Raw genomic sequence first — 24,491 nt, 5'->3', positions numbered from 1 at the left:
TTATGGAATTATAGCAAGGGGCGGTGTGAACGATAAACACTTAAAAAGTCTGAACGTAATACAAAAACATATCTTGAAAATTATATATGATAAGAAAAGGACTTATCCTAGTAGAAATTTGTTCATGGAGAGCGGGATTTTTCATATCAAATGGTTATTTTACTTGAATATTAGGAGGGAAAAATATCACTGAACGAACTTCAACACCCATATAGTACTAGAAAAAAAGAACATACCGCGTTGGTACCAAGATGTAATAAATTAGTCGGTCAAAGGCATTGTAGCTACATGGGCAAGAATATTTGGGATTTTGTACCAGATAGGTGTAAAAATTCAAGTTGACACCTTGAATTTTTACGCACAATGTTATTTGTCTATTATCTTTTTTTTTCTTTCCTCTATTCAACTGTATATGCACGAGTTGATTCAATATTATACTTTGTTTTATGTTTACATCACCAAGAATGAATTGAACTAATGTTGTATATTCAGTTACGTTTTCAATAGGCGAACTATTCCACACACAAGAGAATCTTTTGAAGTTTCTTCCGCGATGCCTTGTTTATTTATTTTTTTTCTCAGTGATGTATTGGTGGTCGAAGTGATCGACCTACAGTAATACAGGACGAGGATTTAAGGACTCTGGTGGAGACTGACCCAGACTGAGTGGGATGACGAAGGAACTAAGCATATGATTTGGAACATATTGGAAAGGCCAAACATTGCAAAAAGTGTGTCTTGAACGATCGTCAGAAATTGTCACGTTTTGAGGTCTGTTCTTGTCTTTTGAGCAAGCAACACAATCCATTTTTGGATCGGAGAGTGACGTGTAACAAAAAATGGATCCTCTACGACAACAGGAGACGTTCAGGACAGTAGTTGGACACCGATGAGCCAACCAGCCACTTTTCAAAGGCGAAAACCTAACAAAAAAGAACATGGTTACTGTATGGTGGTCAGCGGCTGTATGGTTCACTGTAACGTTTTGCAACTGGGTCAAACCACCATAGCAGAATCCTATTATGAGGAAATTGATAAAATGTACTGTCAGCTGCTGCTAGAAAAACGTTCTCAGGAAGTTCATTCCACATAAACGCAGTTCTCCAAATGGAAGAGTTCTTTTAAAGTGAAGTTCGAGGTTTACTGAGTTGAACCTCAAAACGATGAGCAGCCACAGTCCATCGCGTAATTCTGACATGTGCCGTTCTTGATGGAATCACATATACCAAGACACTTGAACACTTCCCGTGAAAATATCTATAGAAGATATACAAATCTCTAAGCTCTCTTCGATATTCCAGACTATCAAGGTTGCAAGTGATGTTCGTGTCTCCAATCAGGCGGATGGCTCTTTTCTGTTATGCTTAGGGGCGAAGCCCCATACATGAGAACAATACTCCAAAGAAGGTCTGACTTGAGCTATATAAAACATCAAAAGTTGCTGAGGTGTGTACAGTTTTCTGGTTCGGAACAGTGTTCTAAGCTTTTGAAAAGCAGCCTTTGCAAATCTTGCGACATGATTGTGCCAAGACATATTGGTGTCCATTTCAAACCCCAACAAACTTATAGAAGCAGAAAGCGGAATTGCCTGACATTATTATACCTGGTTCGGAGACATTAATTTTTCTGGAAAAAACCGATGCCTAGGTTTTTGTGTCATTGAATTAAATTAGTCTGATGAAATCGAACAATACTTCTGAAACAACCTAACATCATATCATATAATATTGTATTTCATGATTCTTCTGCTTTGATTACACAGCCCACCAAAAAAAAATGTTTGTCTTACTGCCGGAAAAAAATCAACTGATTTTGGTTATTTCATCTGTGTTGATTCCAAAAATACGAACCTTTTCTCTATATCTGCTCTAGTTTTCGAGATATAATATACTCATCAAATACTTAAATATTCTCACATTTCTGTATATTCGACCACTATAATTGCAATAAATTCATGAACAAACTTGAGACAAATGCATACTAATGACTTCTAATTAAAGTGTACTTATTGAAAATGCCCATAACATGAAATTAGCGCTAATTGCTTCTTACCTATTGTCCGATAAGTAAATAGTATTTTCTCGGAAATGGCCTTAATAAATTCCTATAAAGTCAACTGAATTCCATTGTAAAATTCAGTCTGAACTTGTGTTTCGTTGCAAGATTTTGTTTTTGACAACTGAAATCCATGGCTTCTACAAGCAGGCGTTGTTGTGAGAATAACCCAACGTTTATTACTACTTATGTGGCGAGTACATTGTAAAGGAAAGTAGAAAACCAGTTTGTGATTCTATATAAATGGCCTTTCAAGCCTAGGTTGGTTTTCATTTAGCAGATCAAGATAAATCCTGAGCTCCTTATGTAGTATGCAAAACTTTTTTTGAAACCTTGCGACAGTGGACGAAAGGACAACGAAAATGTTCAAAGTTTGGTGTTCCAATGGTATGAAAGGAACAAAAAAATAATTTTCACGATTGTTATTTCTGTCTTTTGAATATAAAGGGCATTAATCGTTACAATCGACATACGTGGACATATCCTAACCTGGATTCAGCAATAAGACCAATTCCACATCAGCTTGAGCAGATACCTATTCCAATATTTAGCAGCCTACCAACGTTACCAAAGGATAATATCGAAAAGTTATCTGACGAACTACAGACTGATAGATTTGAGGAAGACGACAGTGATTTTGAAAGGGATTCAACACATCCTGAGCGCTTTACTCAGAAAGAGCTAAGCGATCTTATTAGAGATTTGAACCTTCCAAAGGATTCTTCCGAGTTGCTTGCCTCCAGACTAAAGAAAAAGAAACTTCTTCACCCAGATCCCAAAATTACATACTACCGTAATAGAGAAAAAGATCTTTTGCCTTTTTTTACTCAGCAAGATGATATGGTGTTTTGTAACAATTTTAAAGGACTGTTAAAAATTGAAAAAAATGAGTGTATCGGAGTATACACCAGATCACTGGTGTCTTTTTATCCAGAGTTCCAAACGGAGTTTAAGTGTGTTCTTCTACATAATAACAACAAATATGGAAGTATACCAATTGGTAATTCTACAAAACTGAAAGAAGAATATGAAACAATATCGCTGGTGCTAAAAAACATCAAGTATGACCAACATCAGTGGGCGATGTGTTGATTTTGAGATGGTGAACTTTCTCCTGGGACAACAAGGTGGCTATAAAGAATATCTTTGTTTCCTGTGTCTTTGGGATAGCAGGGCTAAAGACCAACACGAGTAGGAGAAAATGGCATTCTAGAGATGCTTTAGTTCAAGGAGAAGCTAACGTAGTTAACGAAGCATTGGTCGACCGAGAGAAAATAATATTACCTTCGTTACATATCAAACTAGGGCTGATGAAGCAATTTTTAAAGGCCCTAGACCAGAATCGTCTTTGTTTTGAATACTTGTCCAGCAAATTCCCTGCACTTAGTAAAGAAAAATCTAAAGCCGGAATATTTGATGGACCTCAGATACGACAACTCATCAGTTCATTGATGACTACAATTGAGTGCAAAGCATGGTGCTCTTTTGTGAAAATTGTGGAAAATTTTCTTGGAAACAATAAATCGAGAAACTACCGGGATTTAGTGGAAGAAATGCTCAACAATTTCAACAAACTTGGTTGTCATATGAGTATTGAAATTCATTACCTCCACAGCCACTTAGACCGTTTCCCAGAAAATCTTGGTGACCTCAGTGAGGAACAAGGGGAACGCTTCCACCAAGATATCAAAACGATGAAAGAGAGGTATCACGGGAGACAGGACACTCACTTGACGGCGGATTAATGCTGGAGTCTTCAAAGGGACTGTCCTTTTGAAGTTTTTGCAAAAAAATCATATAAATTGAAGTGTTTAGGTGACGCCGAATAACATATTTGTGCTGCGATGTTGGTTAGGTTATATGAAAAGTTAAGTTTTTTTGGCAGAGATGTATGATGATTTTTGTAAGTATATTGTTGTACAATATATTATCTTACCTTTTATTCGTGTTTCGTTTGATGAGTAGCAGTACTACATACAGTGTGTCTCACTTCTCATGGAAACACTCCCGTATCTTCCGTAATATTCGAGGTAAAACGATGAAACTCTCAGAACTGATGGAAATGCTCAAAATGCACCTACCACCTGAATGGGGTTGGCCAAAGTGATATACACTGTCCGCCACTCGCGATGAAACACCCCATTTTTACGGTAAAACATATTAGGGGGCAAAATAGGCTCAAAATTCCTTCAGATTCGTGATCAGAACTACCAACTCACTACGAATACACTTTTTTCCTGGAAAAATTTCAGTCCTGAAAAATCCGAATTTGTCTCACTCCTTATGGAAATACCCCCGTATCTTCCGTAATATTCGAGCTGGAACGATGAAACTCTCAGAACTGATGGAAATGCTCAAAATGCACCTACCACCTGAATGGGGTTGGCCAAAGTGATATACACTGTCCGCCACTCGCGATGGAACACCTCATTTTTACGGTAAAGCATATTAGGGGGCGAAATAGGCTCAAAATTCCTTCAGATTCGTGATCAGGACTACCAACTTACTACGAATACACTTTTTTCCTGAAAATTGATTGATTTGTTTTTTAATTGAAAATGTGATTTTCAAAGTAGTACTTCGAAAGAATTTTGAACTACATAACATTTTTCGCCACAAAATATCCTTGTTTTTTTAAATAATGAGAAAATGAGAATATAACCTAACAATAACCATTCTAAAACCTCAATGATTACATGTTTCCGTTCCTCTTACAAAGTTACCAATTTCTTTCTTATTGAGAAGGAATAACTTTCCTGACAACAAAATAAAAAATAAATTATTTATGTGAAAACAAAAGTCGAGTTTCTCCTAAACAATTTCGTTTTTATGTCAAAACCAAAAAAAATCTACTTCAATTATTACGGAAGATACGGGGGTGTTTTCATGAGAAGTGAAACAAATTCTGATTTTTCAGGACTGAAATTTTTTCAGGAAAAAAGTGTAATCGTAGTAAGTTGGTAGTCCTGATCACGAATCTGAAGGAATTTTGAGCCTATTTTGCCTCCTAATATGTTTTACCGTAAAAATGGGGTGTTCCATCGCAAGTGGCGGACAGTGTATATCACTTATATGTTAGAAATGTGATCTGTTGTCGTATTTTCTCAAAACGATCTGCTGGAGCAAATCTGGTGGCATCTTTGAATTCAGCAGACCCAAATTACCTAGAAACAGTAAAAAAAATTCCGGCAGCAAACTGTGTGTTTACCAGTGTCATTGTAAAAACTTGAAATATCATTTTCATATTCAATAGTTGTGCGTCAAAGGTCAAAGTCCTACAGAGAAGACTGAATATTGGAAAAATAATTTCTACAAGGAGAAAAAGCAATATCGTATCACTTCAAAATATTTCATTGCAAATCCCACACGAACGCCACTGATAGAATTGAAGAATATATGTTGTATAACAGAAATACAATACAATATGCCAAAAAATAACCTCCTCATATATTAGTAATCTACTGAAAGAACCTTGAATAATTGTTAGCTGAACATGTTGATGGTGAGGACATAGTTGGCGTACGTGGTTAATATCATAATGATGTTAAAAAAAAAATTGACGAATTCTTGGAAAAAATAAAATCATAATATTTTTCATAGTGTTCCTCTCAACTTCTAGGTGGATATATGCATGGAGGTTGGAACCAGATATGATGTATTACTATAGACTATGAGTACATTAACAAAAAAACATTACTTATTTCGCAGTCATCTGCAGATTGTCACCCACATTGAAAAATTTTCCATCTCTCCTTCAAAAGCCGATCAAAACCGCATTTCCGTTATACACGATTTCTCTTTCCCAGCCCATCCACGATAATGATCGCAATTAACAGCACAAAGTCTCAACAGTAAAGCTCGAGCTTACGAAGAGCAGTTCATCTTTCAAACACTCTGGGATAATAACACGTTTTTTATAAAACAAAATGTCATGTTGAAGAAAAATATCGTTTCTTATCGGCCAAAATTTTTTGACATCATTTGGTACCTTACTTTTGTGATCAGGCCAACCCTGTAGCACAAAAAATTTCAATTTTTGTAATGATTCGTCTTCTGAAATAGCTTTTTGCAACCTTTTCTCATTCTCTCGTGAAGTAGCTAGAATAGAGAATACTTTGAGGTTATTTTCCAAATATTCCGTCTTGAGAAAGTCAGAAGTTGGGTCTCTGCTCAATGTATCTGATACATACATTTCTTTCCCTGGCACGTATTTTAAAGTGAATTGATATCTGAGAAGTTTAAGTGTTAAACGCTGAATTCGAGGAGATAATTCATCTAAGGGTTTTTTTAATAACCCTAGTAATGGTCGATGATCCGATTCTATGATAAAGGCTTGTCCAAATAAATAGTAATGGAACCTTTCACATCCGTAGACCAAGGCTAACAATTCCTTTTCGATGTGATTGTAGTTTTTTTGAGTATCAGTCAGTGACACTGATGCGAACTCGATTGGTTTATTATCTTGAAATATACAAGCACCAAGCCCATAGGGACTTGCATCCACAGATAACACGGTTTCCTTTGATGGATCAAAATAAGACAAAGTGGTTGCAGAAGACACGAGACGTTTCAGTTTGTCAAAGCACTTTTGTTCATTTTCAGTCCAAACCCACACGATTCTATCACTTAGTAATTTTCTAAGTTGATTGGTCTCTTGAGAAAGGTTAGGTAAGAATTTAGACAGGTAAGTAATCATTCCAAGGAACCTTTGAAGTTCTTTCTTGTTTCTGGGTGAGTGCATTTCTTGGATAGCTTTAGTCTTGATAGGATCTACTGATATTCCTTCTTCACTAATGATGTGTCCAAGAAATTGAATTTTTTTAACACAAAATTTGGATTTTTCTTTATTCAAAGTTAAGCCACTATCTTTGATTTTGGTAAGAACTGTTTTCAAATTCAAGTTGTGTTCTTCCAAAGTTCTACCGAAAACTAAAATATCGTCTATGTACACGATTGTGCCACTAATACCATCTAATATTTCGTGAATATATTTTTGGAAAATCTCTGGAGCTGATGAAATTCCGTATGGTAACCTTAAGTACCGAAATCTACCGTAGCATGTTGTAATGGTACACAACAAAGAGCTTTCATAAGTTAAAGGCACTTGAAGAAAAGCTTGAGAAGCATCCAAGAGCGTGAAATATTTGGCTCCAGCCAAATTGGAAAACAAAATTTCCTGGGTCGGTATCTGGAATCTCTCACGTTTGATATATTTATTTAATGTACGAGGGTCCATACAGATACGGACATCACCATTTGGTTTTGGCACCACTACTATTGGATGTACCCAATCAGTTGGTTCATTAACAGGTACAATTATATTATCCAACACCATTTGATCTAGTTTATTTTTGACCTTCGATTTCAAGGCCATAGGAATTTTTCGCGGTGCACTCACGCATGGAATCGCGTTGTCACCCAAAGTTATTCTATATTGACGATTGATTTTACCTATGCCAGTAAAAACGGATTCATGTGATTTAAGTATATATTGTAATTCATTATTCTCGATTACACTAACATCACGAACAATTTCATGTCCAGGTAATATTTTCAATAACTTTATCGCGTCAAGTCCCAAAATCGAGCATGGTTTATTGGAGCTCAACACATAGAACAAAATTTTTCTATTCACTGATTTGTAGTTACAGTTCAAATATAATTGTCCAACAACATCAATTGAATGACCTGAATAAGATGACAAATTCGAATTAGTGCGACTGAGTGCCTTATCACTAATTCGCAATTTTTTAAAGTCACTGTAGTTCAAAATATTAACTTGGCTACCAGTGTCTATTTTTAAATTCAATGAATGTCCACCGAAATTAATTTTTTCAAACCATTCCACTGCATTAACGTCAGTTTGATTGGTAATAGACCACACAATTAAATTAGGATCACAAGAGTCATTATTCAAATGTTCAATATCATCAGTTTCTTGCACTATTTCATGCACCCCCGATTTATTGTTAGGGCAACATTTTCTATAATGTCCTTTTTTTTGACAGAAACTGCATATTCTATTAAAGGCAAGACACTTACCGAATTGGTGAAAACCATCGCATCGATTACATCTTTTATTTACATTACCAGCTGTTCCTGATGCCGGACCTACAGATTTCTCGAAATGGTGGGTATTTTTTCTTGGAACACTCCCTTGTCCGAAAAATCTCTCAAAAGATGCTGAAGTAGATGCCTTACTGTTGTCACTTGCACTATTATTTCTGTAATAATGTTTATTCACAGCATTTCCATCGCACGACACGTAGTAATAGCATCGTTCAAACTAAGATCAGGTTTTTGTAAAAGTTTTTCCTGAATCCTCGAGTCACGCACACCTAGCACAACTCTGTCTCGCAGAAGAACGTCTTTTTCCACAAATTCACAGGTCGATGCCAGTTGTCGAAGAGCAGTAATGAACTGATCAAACGATTCACCAGGAAGTTGATCCCTCTTGAAAAATTTATAATGTTCAAAAACCAAATTTTTGATGGGGTTACAATACTTGTCGAATTTTTCAACAACGACGTCCAGTTTATTTTTATCTTCTTCTGGTGCATATTCAAATGTATTATAGATTTGTATTGCTTCAACACCCAACAAACTCAATAAAATGGCAATTTTGACTTCATCTGGCTTGCAATTTTTTCCGCTGGCCATCAAATACAATTCAAATTGTTGTTTCCACAACTTCCAATTCGATGAGATTTCACCTCTGAATGAAAATTCTCCAGGTGTTTTTAACGGTTCACCCATTTTTTCAACTGTACCTATTTTTATACACAGACTTCAAATAATTCACCAAACAGAAGTCTTTTCACAAACCCGCAAATTTATTAAAGGTTTTATTTGCGTCAACATTCACTGATAGAATTTATATTCTTCCAAGAAAATTGTTCGTAAACACCATTTGTCGACGAAAAAAAACTTAACAAAAACTGCCAGTGCAATTCTCGATGTTTTCAACTTAGCCGTTTTTTCTCAACGGTCGAACTTTTTTCACGACTGGTTTCGCACGAATTTCGATAACCTTCTAGCACTTTTCCAAGTAGTGTTCTTGCATAACCTTATAGCACTTTTCCGCTGCCACCATGTAATGTACTTTGTTTGATAAGAAATTGTTTCTTATGAAATCAAGAGGCTGATACTTTTCTATAAGGTTATTTATTGTCACCGGTTAATATGTGTGTTCACATCGAGGCTGTAAAGTATACTGATTTTGCAACGTTGTCAGATTGTTCTCAAAGTATATATTTCTACATACATTACACCATGTTGGCTTCAAAAAGACGATTATTGTTAGGACATGTTGGTAGTTGGTCTCATTAGGATGACGATATCGACGTAAGCTTGATGACATGCCTAACGAGGGAGAAACTTTGTTTTTATTCCATTGTCTTAGGAAATGAGTGATTGCTGAAGACTTGTGGTGAGTCGTAAAAATGTATTCTGGATCATAAAATGTTGCAAATTCGAATAAGAATCTGCGGATCCTTTTTGCGTGAATAAAAATAAACAAACTGAAAAGACACCAACTGTAACTTCCATTCACGTAAGAAATCGCACGTTAAAAGATGAGACCTTGTCAATCCCTAGCTCACACAATTTCGACTCTCATTCAACTCATTTTCCTTCATTTAATCGATCGTGCTACACCGATTTTCATGATTTTCGATTTGTTGGATTTGCCTCTGTGCGAAATAGCAGAATAACTACCGAAACATCTGAAACCTTAAGAAAGAAGACTAGTATAAAATTCATGATTTCTATGCGTATGTCTCGAAGACAATATGAAAAAGTTAATACACCTCAACTGATAACGTAACGCATTTTGTATCGATTTTTAAGGCATTGCGAAATTCGTAAGGTCAGCTAGTATATTATATAATGAATAATCATGAACTGCTTGAAAAATACTTATGATATTGTGGTACTCCAACGAATTACTTTTAGTAGGTATTTCAGGAAGTGACAGAGCTGAGAAAATTGTGAAAATTATGAAATATCTAGCTCTAGAACATGATTCTAACATGAATCTAATTTTTCAAAAAAAATATAGTTATTTCACTACTCAATATAACAAAAAAGTTTGTTTCATATTTACCCACCAATGAATTCTACTTTTGTGGCTACCATGTCATGTAAATATGTTCCACGTACCTGAAAAAAAAAAATTATCTGAAATGTACAGTCCTTTAAATATTACAAATAGTTATAATACTTCATATACATACATATACATATCATTTCTCAATTGAAGTTATGTATTGCTAGTTCGTCTTTTTCTTTCTCAAAACATAACATTTACATCTCTTGTGAAAAATAAAATCAAATCAAATCAACTCTATAAGAGCTTGACATAGTATTAGTTGGATTGAAATTTAGAGAAGATACGGATTATATTATACGGATTATAAGTCAATTTGAAAATCAGTGGATTCACGAAAAATTCAGATATACAATTAGTTTTCACGTGCTCCCATTTCTTCGCTAAATATATCAATAAATGGAAGGTAACAAATACCCAAAAAAGGTCGATATAAAACTGATTTTTTCTTCCACAAAAAATGACTTTCGTTGAAAACTATAATTGAATACTGAAAACGTAGAAGCGAACTTGAGAACCAATATGAAAAATTTATATATGCATAATTTTTGATATTTTGAAACGAAATAAATCACGCATTTAGAATTTATACTTCGTGTGAAAAACTACGGGTGAACGTATTTAAATTTCAGCACACCCGATTTGAATAATTGAACAGAGCGCCTGGAGATATTTGCTTTGCTGGCAAAATAATGGAGGAATTTGCATGTCTCAATTCAATTAAAAAATGAACTGCTATAATTTGCGAGCTAATTAAATGAAAGTAAATCAAATTACCTCCAATTACCCCGTTTCTTTAGCGATATGCCGGACGCTAATGGAAAATGAGAGCAAAACAGTGTCTTGATAACCTTGCGAAAGCACGGAAATTGCTCTTTCGGATGAAATTTTGTAATGTTTTCTCCATTTTGCTAAATGGAAAGCTTGGAAGCTACTAAGGCTGTTTTGAGTTTTCTTCGGCTCAACAGTTTCTAAAAGTCCATCAGCGTAAAAAGTAAATTTAAAATCAGTATATTTCCGAAACAAAAGGATACAGAGAATATACACTCTACATGATGATAATTAGAAACACCAATAATAGTGATCAGTGACAGATAATTGAAATAAATCAAACAAGACAAAAGTACAAATCAACAAATTATGGTCAAATTATCTGAATAGATGTAATCAAATTCCGTTCAGTAACAACACAGATCAGCATTGCAAATGTCATCAACTGAGTAATAACTTTCCTGTATAAGTATATGTTTAATTTTGGTTTTGAAATTATTATAGGATAAAATCTTCGAATGTAAAGGGAGCTTAGCATAAAACCTAGGTGCGTAATAATTTACAGAATATTATCTATCTCGTACGAATTCGGGAGCTATGAGATGAGAAGAATTACTTGTGTTTTCTGCCATCATCAATCCATAATGAGCATCGAAAGCTATACAGTTTTGTTAATCCCAGAGTGTAGACTTTGACATCAGCTCGAAAACTTAGGCCATTCATCATTCTAATGGCCTTTCTTTGAAGTCCAAATAGTTTATGGAATGTCTCCAAGTACGGATTTCATATATTGAATGGAAGTGTAGGAGGCTAAAATAGGTAATCATACAGGTGAGAAGGAAAATAATTTTTGATTTGAGAACTGCATTGGTTTGCGAAATTCAGTAATCCAGGACGAGAATTTAAGGACCCTGGAGAAGACTGACCGATCACAAACGGTGTGTGGGATGGTGAAAAAACTGGGCGTCAGGTACCATGCAGTTCTTGAAGGATTAAAATGTAGTGGAAAGGTGAAAAAGCTCGAAAAGTGGCTATCACACCATTTGAAAGATCTGCAGAAATTGTCACGTTTCAAGGTCTGTTCTTCTTTGCTTTTGCGCAACCAAAACGATCCTTTTTTGGATTGGATTCTCACGTATGATTCATTTCAAAGCCTGCTGATCGTCAATTAGCTGACGATGTGTAAATATGCAGTTCTTTGTCTATTGAGGTTCGATTTTGAGAAAATATTTCATATGATTATATATTTTGAGCGTTTCAAATTATGAACTACATCAGGGTACCGAATGAAAAAAATGTATAACTGTTTTTTGAGAAACTTTTGATTCTTTTCAGTTTGACGTATGGTTTTTGCATTAACAATGAAATTCATTCATTTGCAAGTTGTTACAAGAATGGATATGATTAGAGATTAAACAACGTATAAAGAAGTTACTGAAAAACAGATTTTTTTGTTGGTAGAAATGAACAATTTTAAAAAAATGAACTTTGAACGTTCAAGCCAGTCTCGAATATACCTACACAGTGGGTTGAATGGACTGACGCCTATCAGAAAACAACTACTCCCCACGAAGGCCGTTGTATTATATCCGACAGGCGTCAGTGCAGGAATCTTCACAGAAAATTTCCTGCATATGCAATTGGCAATACAACTGAAAGAGTCGACCTTCAATTTTGGAACGGCACACTTGCAGAGTGGTTTCGGGCTCATTAGCCACTCATCAGAGCAAGATAGTGGCCATCATCGACCTTAAGTCAATGATATTCCAAAATTTAAAATCGCAATTCTTTCAGAGTATTTCGTTCCTCTTCCTAAGTTGGAGCGAACAACAAAATGTCACTCCATCTAGTGGACGAGGTACTAACCAACTGCATATCCGTAATTTGCCCGATTCCTCTGAATAAGGAAGAAAAATTTTCTTATTAGTCAGTGGGCTATGCTTGAAGATTGGCAGTAAACAAATCTAAAGCAAGTCTCGAATATACCTACACAGTAGGTTGAATGGACTGATGCCTATCAGAAAACAACTACTTCCCTGGCTAATACCACGATGGGCGTTGGATTATATCTGACACTTTTCGAATGAACAATTTTGACAATTATCTACCTGGTTATGTTGTCATGTTACTAGGTCATCAAAATCAACATTACTATTGAAAGAATATAGGTCATTATGATAATTCTGCCAGGGTTCTGAATGTATCACATGCCTGTCTATTATCAGCGTCAGTCAAGCCCGTGAATGATGCGGATCATCGGATTTTTCTACAAAGTGACCTATGATTAGTTATGTTTCTGTTGCAGTGTAATCTTTGAATACATTTCTGCAAATTTTTTTGTTGACAGCAAAACAATACCTGAAAACCGTGTGTTTGGAATACCACTTCGGAAGAGATTGAAGATATAGAGCCCGACCACTTCAATTCTTCTTTTAGAAAAACAGTGGTGCAGTTCGTCGAATGAAGAAAAGAACATCGGAAAAATTTTTGTGCATTTTTACGTAAATTAGAAATGAGGGTAACGAAGGTACCTTTAATTGGACTTTATAGACATTTAGGATGAATACACCCAAATATATAGTTTTATTTCCCTTTCTATCATTCTTTTCACGCACAAAAGTGCAACAACCCAAGGCCGTATACGTCTCAAATACATGTTAATAATAGATTGTATTCGCGTAAATGTAATTTATTGTGAAATAGAACTGAAATTTTTGAAGTACATGCCCCGCAATCTTGACTTTCTCACGTGTTAATCTGCTTGTTGATGTATATTTCCCAAGAAATGAAATGGCCTTTATTTGCGATAAAATCTCCCTGACTTCAGCAAATAATAATTTCCGTTGAAAAGAAAACGGAAAAATTCCCTACTTCATGTCTTCTAAACATAGAAGCTTTAACAAATTGTATTACATGACGTTTTTCATCGTTGAATAAATTAATTTTCCGTTTGAAAATAAACATTTGGAAACTGATTGGCGTGTTAAAATAGAACACGACAAGAAACAATCGCAAATTCTCGCGTTAACCAACATCATTTTCATGAATTCAGTGCTAATTGATATATTTATTTCCGTCCAGACAAAGTATTCCAATCTATCCTCACTGAATATAAATAGTATATTCAGAACATACAAGGTGTTTATTGAACATGCGGCAAAAATCAAGAGATTATTTTAAAGATATTTTGTTCTTTGATGATTTTTTATAGGGCGCTTTGTTTCGAAGATACGGGGCAAAAATAATTCCGACAATAACAATTTTGGTAATTTTGAAGTTATCAACGTAGCCGGTATGAAAATATAGCCTACTACACTGGATCTATCAAGCAATAAACAATCTAACAATTCCATTGGTACCTATCAACGGCATTCCGATCACTACAAACAGCTGCAGACATTCAATTTGAATAATATGTCTCATTTGTACCTATTATGTCGAATATGTTGAAGTTTTGTCAGTGAAGTCCTCTATCATGAATGGGTATAGTAACGCAATGATGGCTGACATGCATTTCATTTGCTGAAGGCAATTCATTGGAAGCTAGGCGGTTGTACAGTAAACGATTTCCTAATCGTATTGTGCCTAATGAAAAAACCTTCCAAAGTATACATCAACGACTTCGTGAAACAGGGGCATTGAAGCGAAATGGAGGACCAGAAAGCCCAGTGACAGTAAGAACGGTATAAGTAGAAGAGAATGTGCTGGCCATTAAAGAAGAAGAACCAGGTACCTCTACTCGTATACATCAACGACTTCGTGAAACAGGAGCATTGAAGCGAAACGGAGGGCCAGGAAGCCCAGAGATAGTAAGAACGGTAGAAGTAGAAGAGAATGTGCTGGCCATTAAAGAAGAAGAACCAGGTACCTCTACTCGAAAAATTGTAAATACTTTAAATCTGAGTAACGGGACGAATTGGAATCTTCCTAGAGACTATTTGTTTCACCCATAGCACATATAATGAGTTCAGGCACTTCTTCCTGCAGATTTTTTCAACGTATTCTGCCAATTCTGTCATCCTATCAATGACTTTTGCTCACATTGGTTCAAATCCCTCGACTACTGACGCTTATTCTTTTCACCGATGGAGCCAGTTTCTCAAGAAATGCCATAAGGAAGTTTCACAATGAACATGTTTTGTGCTGAAGAAAATCCACATGAGTGCTTGAAGATCGCTTTCAACATCAGTTCTCGTTTAATGTTTGAGTGGGAATTGTAGGTGACTTTCTAATTGGACCGGTGTTTCTGCCAGGAAGGCATACCGGCGTGGTATACTGCAAATTTTTGAAACAAACGCTACCTCAGTTTCTGGAGGATGTACCATTGGTTACAAGAAATGCAATGTGGTTTATGCACGATGGTGCACCAGCGCATTTCAGCATATTTGCTCGAGAGTTTTCAACAGTAACCTACGGAGATCGCTGGATTAGTCGAGGTGGACCTCACTTATGGCCCGCTCAATCAACTGACTTGAACCCCCTGGATTATTTCCTATGGGACCACCTGAAGTCCTTAGTTTATACTACTCCAGTGGAAGATGTGAAAGATTTGAGAAATTGTATAATTGCTGAGTGTGACGTAATCAGAAACAATCCTGGTGTTTATGATGGAGTTCAGGAGTTGATGAGAAGGAAGATTGGATTCTTGCATCCGAGCGGGGGGTAGTCATTTTCAACAGCTCTTGGAAATGAAATAGTGTAGATTAATAGAGTATGGAAACGACCAGGCCAGATATATGCCCAAGCGTGTATTGCCGAGCGACTTCCATTGGGTGGCGGATCAGTTATGGCATTGGGAGACATGGAGACATTGGGAGAATAGGATATTGAATGCACATAGTCACATAATGGAGGTTGTACAAGACCATGTTTCACCATACATGCTTTTTCTTGAAGTAGCAGCAACATGCATGGTAATGCACGGCCCTATATTGCCTGGATCGTTACTCAGTGTATTGACGAGGTTCAACTCACACAATTTGTTTGACCTGCGCACAGTGCGGATTAAAATGTCATTGAACACTTTTTTGATGAGCTTGAGAAACGTTTATGAAGACATGTGCTGGCTCCCAGAAATTCTAGAGAGCTACGCGGCATACTGGTACAAGAATGTAAAAATCTTCCGCAGAATGTGATGCGAAATCTGATCCAAAGCATGCCTAGTCGATTGCAGGCTGGTATCACTGCAAGAGGAGGAAATACTGAAGCCCTTACATTTATACTTTTCAAACCAAATGCATATCAGAATAAAATCGTTCATTTCATTCCATAGCTTGCTGAAGTGAAATTGTTCATTTTCAGTATTGATAAGTAAATCTAGGCAACCAAAAATTGTTTATTTTTTCAGAAATTGGTAAAATATGTGACGTCAGGGAGAGAAAAAAAAATCAAAAACATTCAAAATAATTTCGAATTATGGAGTGGCCCTAATTTTATGTCTGGCAGTGAAAAATTGATGAATGTGGAAATATTCAGGTATTTGGCAACATGTTTCAATTAATTACTCCTTTAAAATAGTCAACATCCCCATTGTGGAGACCGTCGGTACCCATTCGGCCGAAGATGAATGAAGGCAAATTAACGACAATCCAGATAAGAATCATTTCTAAATCATCCGAGAAAGATAAGATCTACTTGGAAAGGTAAATTATTATGTCTTGTTGCCTTGTTTGGAACCAACAGACTTGGAATATACATTTTCTTCGTTCTCCGTATTTGAGCTATCTCGAAAACGAAGTAAAATATTTATGGTTTTATGAAATATTTTTCCTGCTATGGTAATCCATTGATCCAAGTAATTTCTTATAACTGTTGTCCGGTTGTCCACCCATTTAAGAATATTCATTAGAGTTTTGGAGTTTATATAATTATATTTTTTGAAAGATACATTTGCTTAATATCAATCGAATTACAGAATAGAATCTGAACAAAAATCAGTGGTAAGTGGAATTTCCAGTGATTGACATTTCCAGTGCATAATAAAATATTTATATTTCATAATATCAAGAGTATTTTTTTTTGAAGGAGTTTTTTATACACTGTTATCAACGAAGTGAACGTGCAAATTTCAATATCACAATAATATATTTGATTGTTTTCAAATCAGGCAGCATCTAGTGGCCAGCTAGGCCACTATTTTTTTCTGTAATAGAAATATCAACTCTCAATTATATTTTGTGACTGGAAATTGTTTCAATTTGAGCCACATCATTCAATGAGTATTTTTCTAGTGTTCTACGTTTAACTTTTGCAGAAAGTTTGCGTTATAGTCAAAGTCTGGAACTAATAACTTTAGAAATTGTGGTATACATCTCAACTCCATTATACATAACTGTACCTATTCCAGAGAATCCATTAAATTTTGTATGCACTTACAGAGATGCGAATAACTCCTTAAAACAATTGAAGAATCACCATTTCATATGCTTGCAATTTTTAAACAGTGAAGAAACTTATTATATGTTTTATTATTTTGAGAAGCAATGCAAATACATAGCTACCAAACCCATACTAAATTATTGAATATTTTTTGTTGTGTATTGGATGCACGTGAGAAAAGTAAAGAACTACCAAAATAAAAAAATTAAAACCTTTCAATTATTGAAATCAAAAGTAAACAAAAAGTGATTTTTTGTGTTAAAGTTCATGGCTCAGTATTCTTTTTGAACAGAAATCACAACTCCGATTCGCTGGGGCATGGTTTTTCTGTACCTGTAGAGTAGGAAGGGTGAGTGTAGGCCCACAGCTGTCAGGCCACATGTGACCCATTGTACATCCTCCCGAAGAGTTGTCCTCCTAGGTCATCGTCCATCCTGTCCTTTTCAGGAAGGTGGACAGACCACTAGGAGACATCTCCTTTATATCGGCAGGTGTAGGCCAAGACTCGCCGAACACACACTCTCTTATTGATGATAACTCCGGACACTAGCATAAGACATGCCTGACAGTTTCATCTTCCTGTTCACACATTCTGCATAGAGGTGTGTCTACTTGCCCTATGATATTGAGGTGTTTCCTGAGTTGACAGTGGCCTGTCAAATATCTTACTGTCAAGCGTAGGTTTTCCTGAACATTGCCGGATATTTCTTCGACACCAGCTTCCCAGGGTTGCCCAGGGTGGTCTTAGCAAGACTGTTTCCTTTGATTCCATACTATATCTTTAGGGACTGAGCATGGATGTGACGTTTGGCTAGTTCCGCAATTGTCAAAGTTATCAGGCCTTAGATGTCATTGAGTCCTAAAATTCTTAGACCAGCTGCTTCCTTGGCTGAAGGGTCGGTAATGCGATCACCTTTACTCCTGTTGTGCCCACCAACCCACCTCAAGATAATGTTATTATCTACAAAGGCTTTAGTTGAATCTTGGGGGCACTCTAGTACTAACCCTGAGGTAACACGTTGTCTATTCAAGGCTAATAGGACTTGTCTGTTATCAATGCAGATTGTTATCTTTTGCCAGAAATTCCTTTCCTGGTTATTACTTTTGTGGCGATTGAGATACTAGCCATCTCTTTTGAACCATCCCGGTATTTTTTCCCATTCCCAATTTAATCCTTAGGCTTAGTGATCTGGAGTAAACTCCACATCCTAGGCCTTCTTTGGTTTTTGAGCTGTCTGTATATATGCGTATTGCATTTGTAGCATCTGACCCTGTGTTTTGTAGTGTTTACTAAACACAAACCTGGGTTCAATTGCATCACTGGCTGCCTACAGCAGAGGTTGCACAGTAAGCGCTTCTCGCCAAAGGCTTAGCCTCAATTGACCCATTCTCACTTCATGGTTTACACCAGCCGTGCGCAATCGTAACGTACATGTCCAGAGGGGTCAGACCAGTAATTAATTCAATTGCCGCGGTTGGTGTTCGCATGGTGCCTGTGATGTTCAAACAAGCCAATCGCTATATTTGATATAATTTTTGGATGACCGTTGCTTGTAGAACTTTCGGTCTCCATGCAATGTATCGGTATGTTAATATAGGTCTTATTATTGCAGTGTAGATCCAAGTGACCACATAGCGTGAAAGACCTCATGTGCGTCCCACTGTCCTTCGACCCATGCCAAATTATTGAATATTTTTCTGTTGTGTATTCTCTGCAGGTGAGAAAAGTAAAGAACTACCAAAATCAGAATGAAAACCATTTAATTATTGAAATCAAAATGGCTCAGTATTCTCTTTGAACAGAAATCATAACGGTCATTCGCCAGGGCATGGTTCTCATGACCCTCCAGAGATTTTCCTGAGGCAAACGCTTTCACTTTTCTCGAAGAGGGATTTCTAGATCAACTAAAGTGGTGGGTGGGTTTTGATGGCTTCGGATACTTCTTACCAGTTGATCCCAGACATATTTGATGGAATTTAGGCACGGGCTCTGCAGGCTGGCCACCCTAAAGAAGTGATATTATGGAAACGGGCTCCATTGTACATAAAAATGAAAATGAATCCTCAGGCCTCTGCTGTGTAAAATTTTAGATCACTGTAGAATCATTGAGTATAGAGTCTGCGGAGTTCGAAGAGAAAATTTCTATGTTTTATCCGTTTCATTTCTCTTTTCGTCAGAGCGTGCAAAGATGCAACAGTCGGCTGGTAAGGTTATTATTGTATCAGTATTTTGGGATGCGCATGATATAATATCCATCGACTACCTTGGAAAGGAAAAAACCATCAACAACGACTTCTACATAGCGCTATTATACCGTTTAAAGGACGGACTCGCTGAAAAACGGCCCCATTCGAAGGAGAGACAATGTACCGTGTCACAAATCGATGAAAACGAAGGCAAAATCATATGAATTGCTTCCGTATCCACTGTATTCTCCAGATCTGGCCTCAGCGACTTTTTTCTGTTCTAAGACTTCAAGAGACTGCTCGCAGGAAAGGAATGTAACGCTGATGAAGAAGTAATCGTCGAAACTGAGGCCTATATTGAGGTCAAAGACAAATTGTACAATAAAAATGTTTTCTAAAAATTGTGTTACCGCTATAATCGTTGAATCGCCCTCGAAGGCAACTATATTGAATGATGATATGAAATTTCATTTATTTTGTTTTCTCTACCAGCCTACAAAGCTTTAAGTACAACTGTTATATTACAAGTCCAGTTCAAACGTTAGAAACACTGTCAGTATTTTTAAATCTGATTTTCTTTATGAAAAAATCTTAAATTTAACAATCTTTCCGACATATGTTAGATAATTGAAAACACTTTCAAATGAGATAGATATTACATGTACCCTCATTCAAAACATTTTGAATAGGGTGCTGTCATTCCAAAACGGAATTATAAAATTATGCTTCAAATATTTTACTGTAGACTTCGAAATTGATGTCTTTCAGGAAATTTTGATGATATTGCTCATCCACTTAAGCTTCACTTCATGCTTTATTTTATAGATTCACTTCATAATAAATAACATCAATTGAATTTTCAGATAGGCAGGCTAGATACAAAAGGAATAATATTTCATAGTTGAGTACGTGCTAAGTGCGACTGTGGAAGTTGAGAATATATTTTATCCAGAGAATTGTTCGGATGCAATTAAATTCAACTATAAATGAAAGATATAAGGAAATGAGTGGGGAGTCGAGTTGAAATGTCTTACCGTAGGCAGATTTAATAACGTAATAAACAAACAGAAAACGTCCATGTTACATGAAGTTAAAGTAATAACGACTAATTTCGATTACGTCTCATGAACGGAACTTGTATACGAGAACAAAGCTCTGAATTTGACCATATTCAGTTAGATAATAGAAGTTTATTTTGAGAAATCTCTTGAAAATCATGCATTTTAAAATTTTTAAAACAGAAAAGGTACATTCATAAAGTAAACTGAGTTTTTCTGGATAATCACCATAGAATTTTTCTCTGGAAATCCTTCACACTAACGATCATGGTTGAAAGCCAGAAAAGGTCACCACTACACATAGATAGCATGTAAATAAAATCTATGCTATGAAGTGGAACTCATTTTCAAATCCAATTATTAAAACTTTTGGCAATCAACTTCATATCAAATCGAAGCAATGAAATGTATAGCACCAATGACCTCATACGAAATGAATTTAATTATCATGACTATGAGAAGTTATTACATGCAATTTGATAATGTAGCCGTTACTACGTGGTAGAAAATCAAAATGAAAAAAATAGGAATGAAACTTTCTGTTTTTTTACCACTTTTACTGCAGTTGAAAATGTCCTATACGGACATTTTCAAACTCATACAATGAACTAATAATGGTTCATTACATTAGTCCTTATATACCACCCCTGTAGGTACTAATAGAGGTACTTAGCTTGATTGAGTACCTGAATTTCCAGTTTACAATGCGGGTGTGCCAATTTAAAAACCGGTGAGTGAACTGAATCGATTTGATCATTCAACAGGTTGCACCCGCAATGTTTATGCTTGTGAATTTCCAAGGATTCTAATTAATTGAGTTTGTAACCCTTTCTTGCATAGTGCCAAATTTCCGTATCGTTCAGATTCTAAAACTTGTGGTTGCATGCCAAGGAATGGTTTGTTAACGTCGAATAATTTTTTCCTTTGGATATTTCGACCACATTGTCCCACATAAACACTATTACACTCCGGACACTTAACCAAATTTCTCCAACTTGTCCTCCTTATCTTTTGCATTGAAAACAAAATGAGATATCCTGGCATATGGTCTGAATGCCATTTCCACATTGTTTTTTCTGAAGAAATCCGCAATTATCTCTGTTCTTTTTCCAAAATATGTTAGAGTTATCCATTTCTTGACTTCTGATTGTTTGACCTGAAGGTATATTAATCTGTAAGTGGATTTTCGGCGTAATTTTTGTTCTGATGTTGGGAACGAGTTTTCAATAGATTCATTTGTTTTTTTACAAAAGTACTACTGAAGAAGAAGCTAAAAACATACCGTCTTTCTCAAAATAGATTCCAACATATAGTGTTCAAGAAATTGGTATAAGAATATTTGCATATATATTTTTGCTGGTTTCTTTGAAATCCTTTTGGCTTCCTCATATCAAAACTTTCTTGTACTGTCTGATCATCTTTCAAAAGAGTCATCACACTATCTGATGACCTGGTTGAAATTATTCGAACTATTCTTCTTTGCAGCCTATATTACATTGATAATGAAGTATTGATATTCGGTTTTCAAAAATAGTGATAGATGTGCCATGAATAACTTCTCCAAGGAATTTCTTCCGCCTTGAAATAGTCTTTTCCAGCTCATGCTCCTGCAAACACAATTCGGAATGTATGTATGACTCAGGTTGGTCTTCTCAGACTTCTTCGACGATGGAAAGTGGTCAGTTTTGTTACGAGAAATATGTCAATAACGATCGGTTGTTAATATCTGTCAAACATTTTGACAGATAAGCTTTGATCGCTTATGAGGACTGGACACTGTACTGGTCCAGAATATTGAAAATGGGGACGAACTTAGGCCTTCTGAAGTTTTATTGATGCCACATTGATAGATGCAAAAAAATGGCTTACGTTTGGTGGATTACCAGGGTAACTGGACACTTAAGCTTGACCTTGACAGTGTAGACAACAAAATAAATATGTAATAATAATTTCTACTAAAGCAACCTAGTGTGACCTTTGTCTGAACGAATAGAGCTTCATTGAACGAATAGTTGAGTCACTGTTTTCAGTTTTCACTTGAATAATTGTGTGCTTCTTACCGTAGAAGTGACACGCAAATGTTTTCAAGATCATAGACGGTGAGATAATCAAATGCATGTACTGATCATTGATACTAAGCGATAGTTTTCATGACACTCAAGCTTCTGTGACAAACAGTTTATTTATTTTTACCATCCTGTATACTTTCTGCTTGAATTTATCGATTCTTAGTTAATGAGCAATAATATTTCAATTTTTTATTCTTATTTGTGGGTGTCTCCAGGATTTAATGTAGTGTTTGGGTTCCACCATGAAAATAGTTTTGTATTGTGATTTGATGGGAAAATTTTACAATATCCCATTGAACCTCTATTCACATACTCAAGTCTTTCTCACGGAATCTTCCAATTGGTAATTTAACCCGACAGAAAACCGACAACTGAGAATCCGCGTCTAAAAATTCCGAGATTTGTGACAAGAGACGAGACGGGATTAAACAGCTAGATGTATACATGTGTCGTGATGCATTGCCAAAGAAACATGCCTGAATAACGGCAGGCGTTTAGTATTTATAGCAGTAATTAATGGAAGAGCTGTTTTATTTCGTCTGTGGTTCTTTTCGGCACAATAAAACCTTAATGATCGGTTGCATTGTTAGGCTTTATTGCCTTCAGATTTTTTTGCTTCTTCTCTTATTTTTTAATCAAGTATTTAAATCACGCCGTAAATAAAATTGTGAAGATTATATGAGAGGAGAGGAGCTAACAACTCAGTAATAATGAGCAACTAATCATTAAGAAAACCGTAAGGCTGTTAGCAGAATAGAACTGGGAATGAAGTGAATCGCAGAAATTTGGCGTAGTATAACGGGTAATATCTGTTGTTCCTCATATTTTATGAATTGGATAATACATTTGAATGTTGTATTCAAAGATTCAATTTCCTAGCTGCTCCACTATGAGAAAATCTTCATAAATCACTTGAATAAACTAAGCAAGGTATCTTCGTCTCCATTGTTGAATCAAAGGTTATCGTATCGGTGAAAAACAAATCTTTGATTCACTTAGCAGTTACAGAATGATTTGAGTGAATCTTCTCTGGAAAAATTAACATGCTATTATGAAAAAGACGATATTTGGCAAAGATATCTTGCTGATCTTCAGAGTCATACTGGCGTAAACAAAAATCACAAATTCATTCTGGTGATAATCAAGATTTTTTCAAAATATCTGTGGATTGAATGCTTCAAAAAAGAGGTGTGGCTGAAGCAAATTCATTATTTATTATTTATTATTCAAGCAAATCTGGATTTCCGATGACGTCATTCAACAATTCCTGAACAATGATCATGCGACGGTTTTACGGTCCAAATTCAGGATCTTGGAACGAACTTAGCTGCCACGCTTCATCCCCGAAATTTCCGAAAAAATTGCATGGCATCAGCGAACCGATAGACCGACATCCTCAGCAACTTCTCTATCAGAGATTCGACGATTCTCCATAATAATTTTATTCAATTTGCATCGGATGTGGATGTGCTGGTACGTCCAGGATGAGGGTGGTAATTCACATCTTCTTTCCCAAAGACACAGGAAACAAGGATATTTTGTATAGCCATCTTGTTGTCCCAGTTCACCATCCTAAAATCAACACAGATTGTCTACTGATGTTGGTCATTCTTGATATTTTTCAGCACCAGCGATATTGTTTTATATTCTTCTTTCAGTTTTGTAGAATGTCCAATTGGTATACTTCCATATTTGTTGCCATTATGTAGAAGGACATACTTTAAACTTAGTTTGGAACTGTCGATAAAAAGACGCCAGTGATCTTGTGTATACTCCGATACACCCATTTTTTCTCTTTCAATATTGTGATAAAAAACCATATCATCTTGATAAGAAAATAAAAGGCAAAAGATCTTTTTCTCTATT

The 24,491-nt window shown here is 35.9% G+C and overlaps 1 protein-coding gene and 1 long non-coding RNA gene across 2 annotated transcripts in view; both read right to left on the bottom strand.

Moving 5' to 3' along the window:
- The window catches only part of LOC141485735 (uncharacterized), a 75,699-nt gene extending 53,272 nt beyond the window's left edge, over positions 1-22,427 (bottom strand). The window contains exons 1-2 of the long non-coding RNA XR_012467392.1: positions 21,839-22,427; positions 10,164-10,215 (exon numbers count right to left, since the gene is read on the bottom strand). This is a non-coding gene — a long non-coding RNA (uncharacterized lncRNA). The remainder of the gene's footprint in view (positions 1-10,163; positions 10,216-21,838) is intronic.
- The window catches only part of LOC111517305 (uncharacterized), a 633,122-nt gene that overhangs the window by 267,716 nt on the left and 340,915 nt on the right, over positions 1-24,491 (bottom strand).

The sequence above is a fragment of the Leptinotarsa decemlineata genome, unplaced genomic scaffold, assembly GCF_025532065.1.
Source record: "Leptinotarsa decemlineata unplaced genomic scaffold, Ldec_3_MD MMD2_tig00026330_RagTag_RagTag, whole genome shotgun sequence".
Lineage (NCBI taxonomy): Eukaryota > Metazoa > Arthropoda > Insecta > Coleoptera > Chrysomelidae > Leptinotarsa > Leptinotarsa decemlineata.
This window is presented reverse-complemented; position numbering and strand designations above follow the sequence as displayed.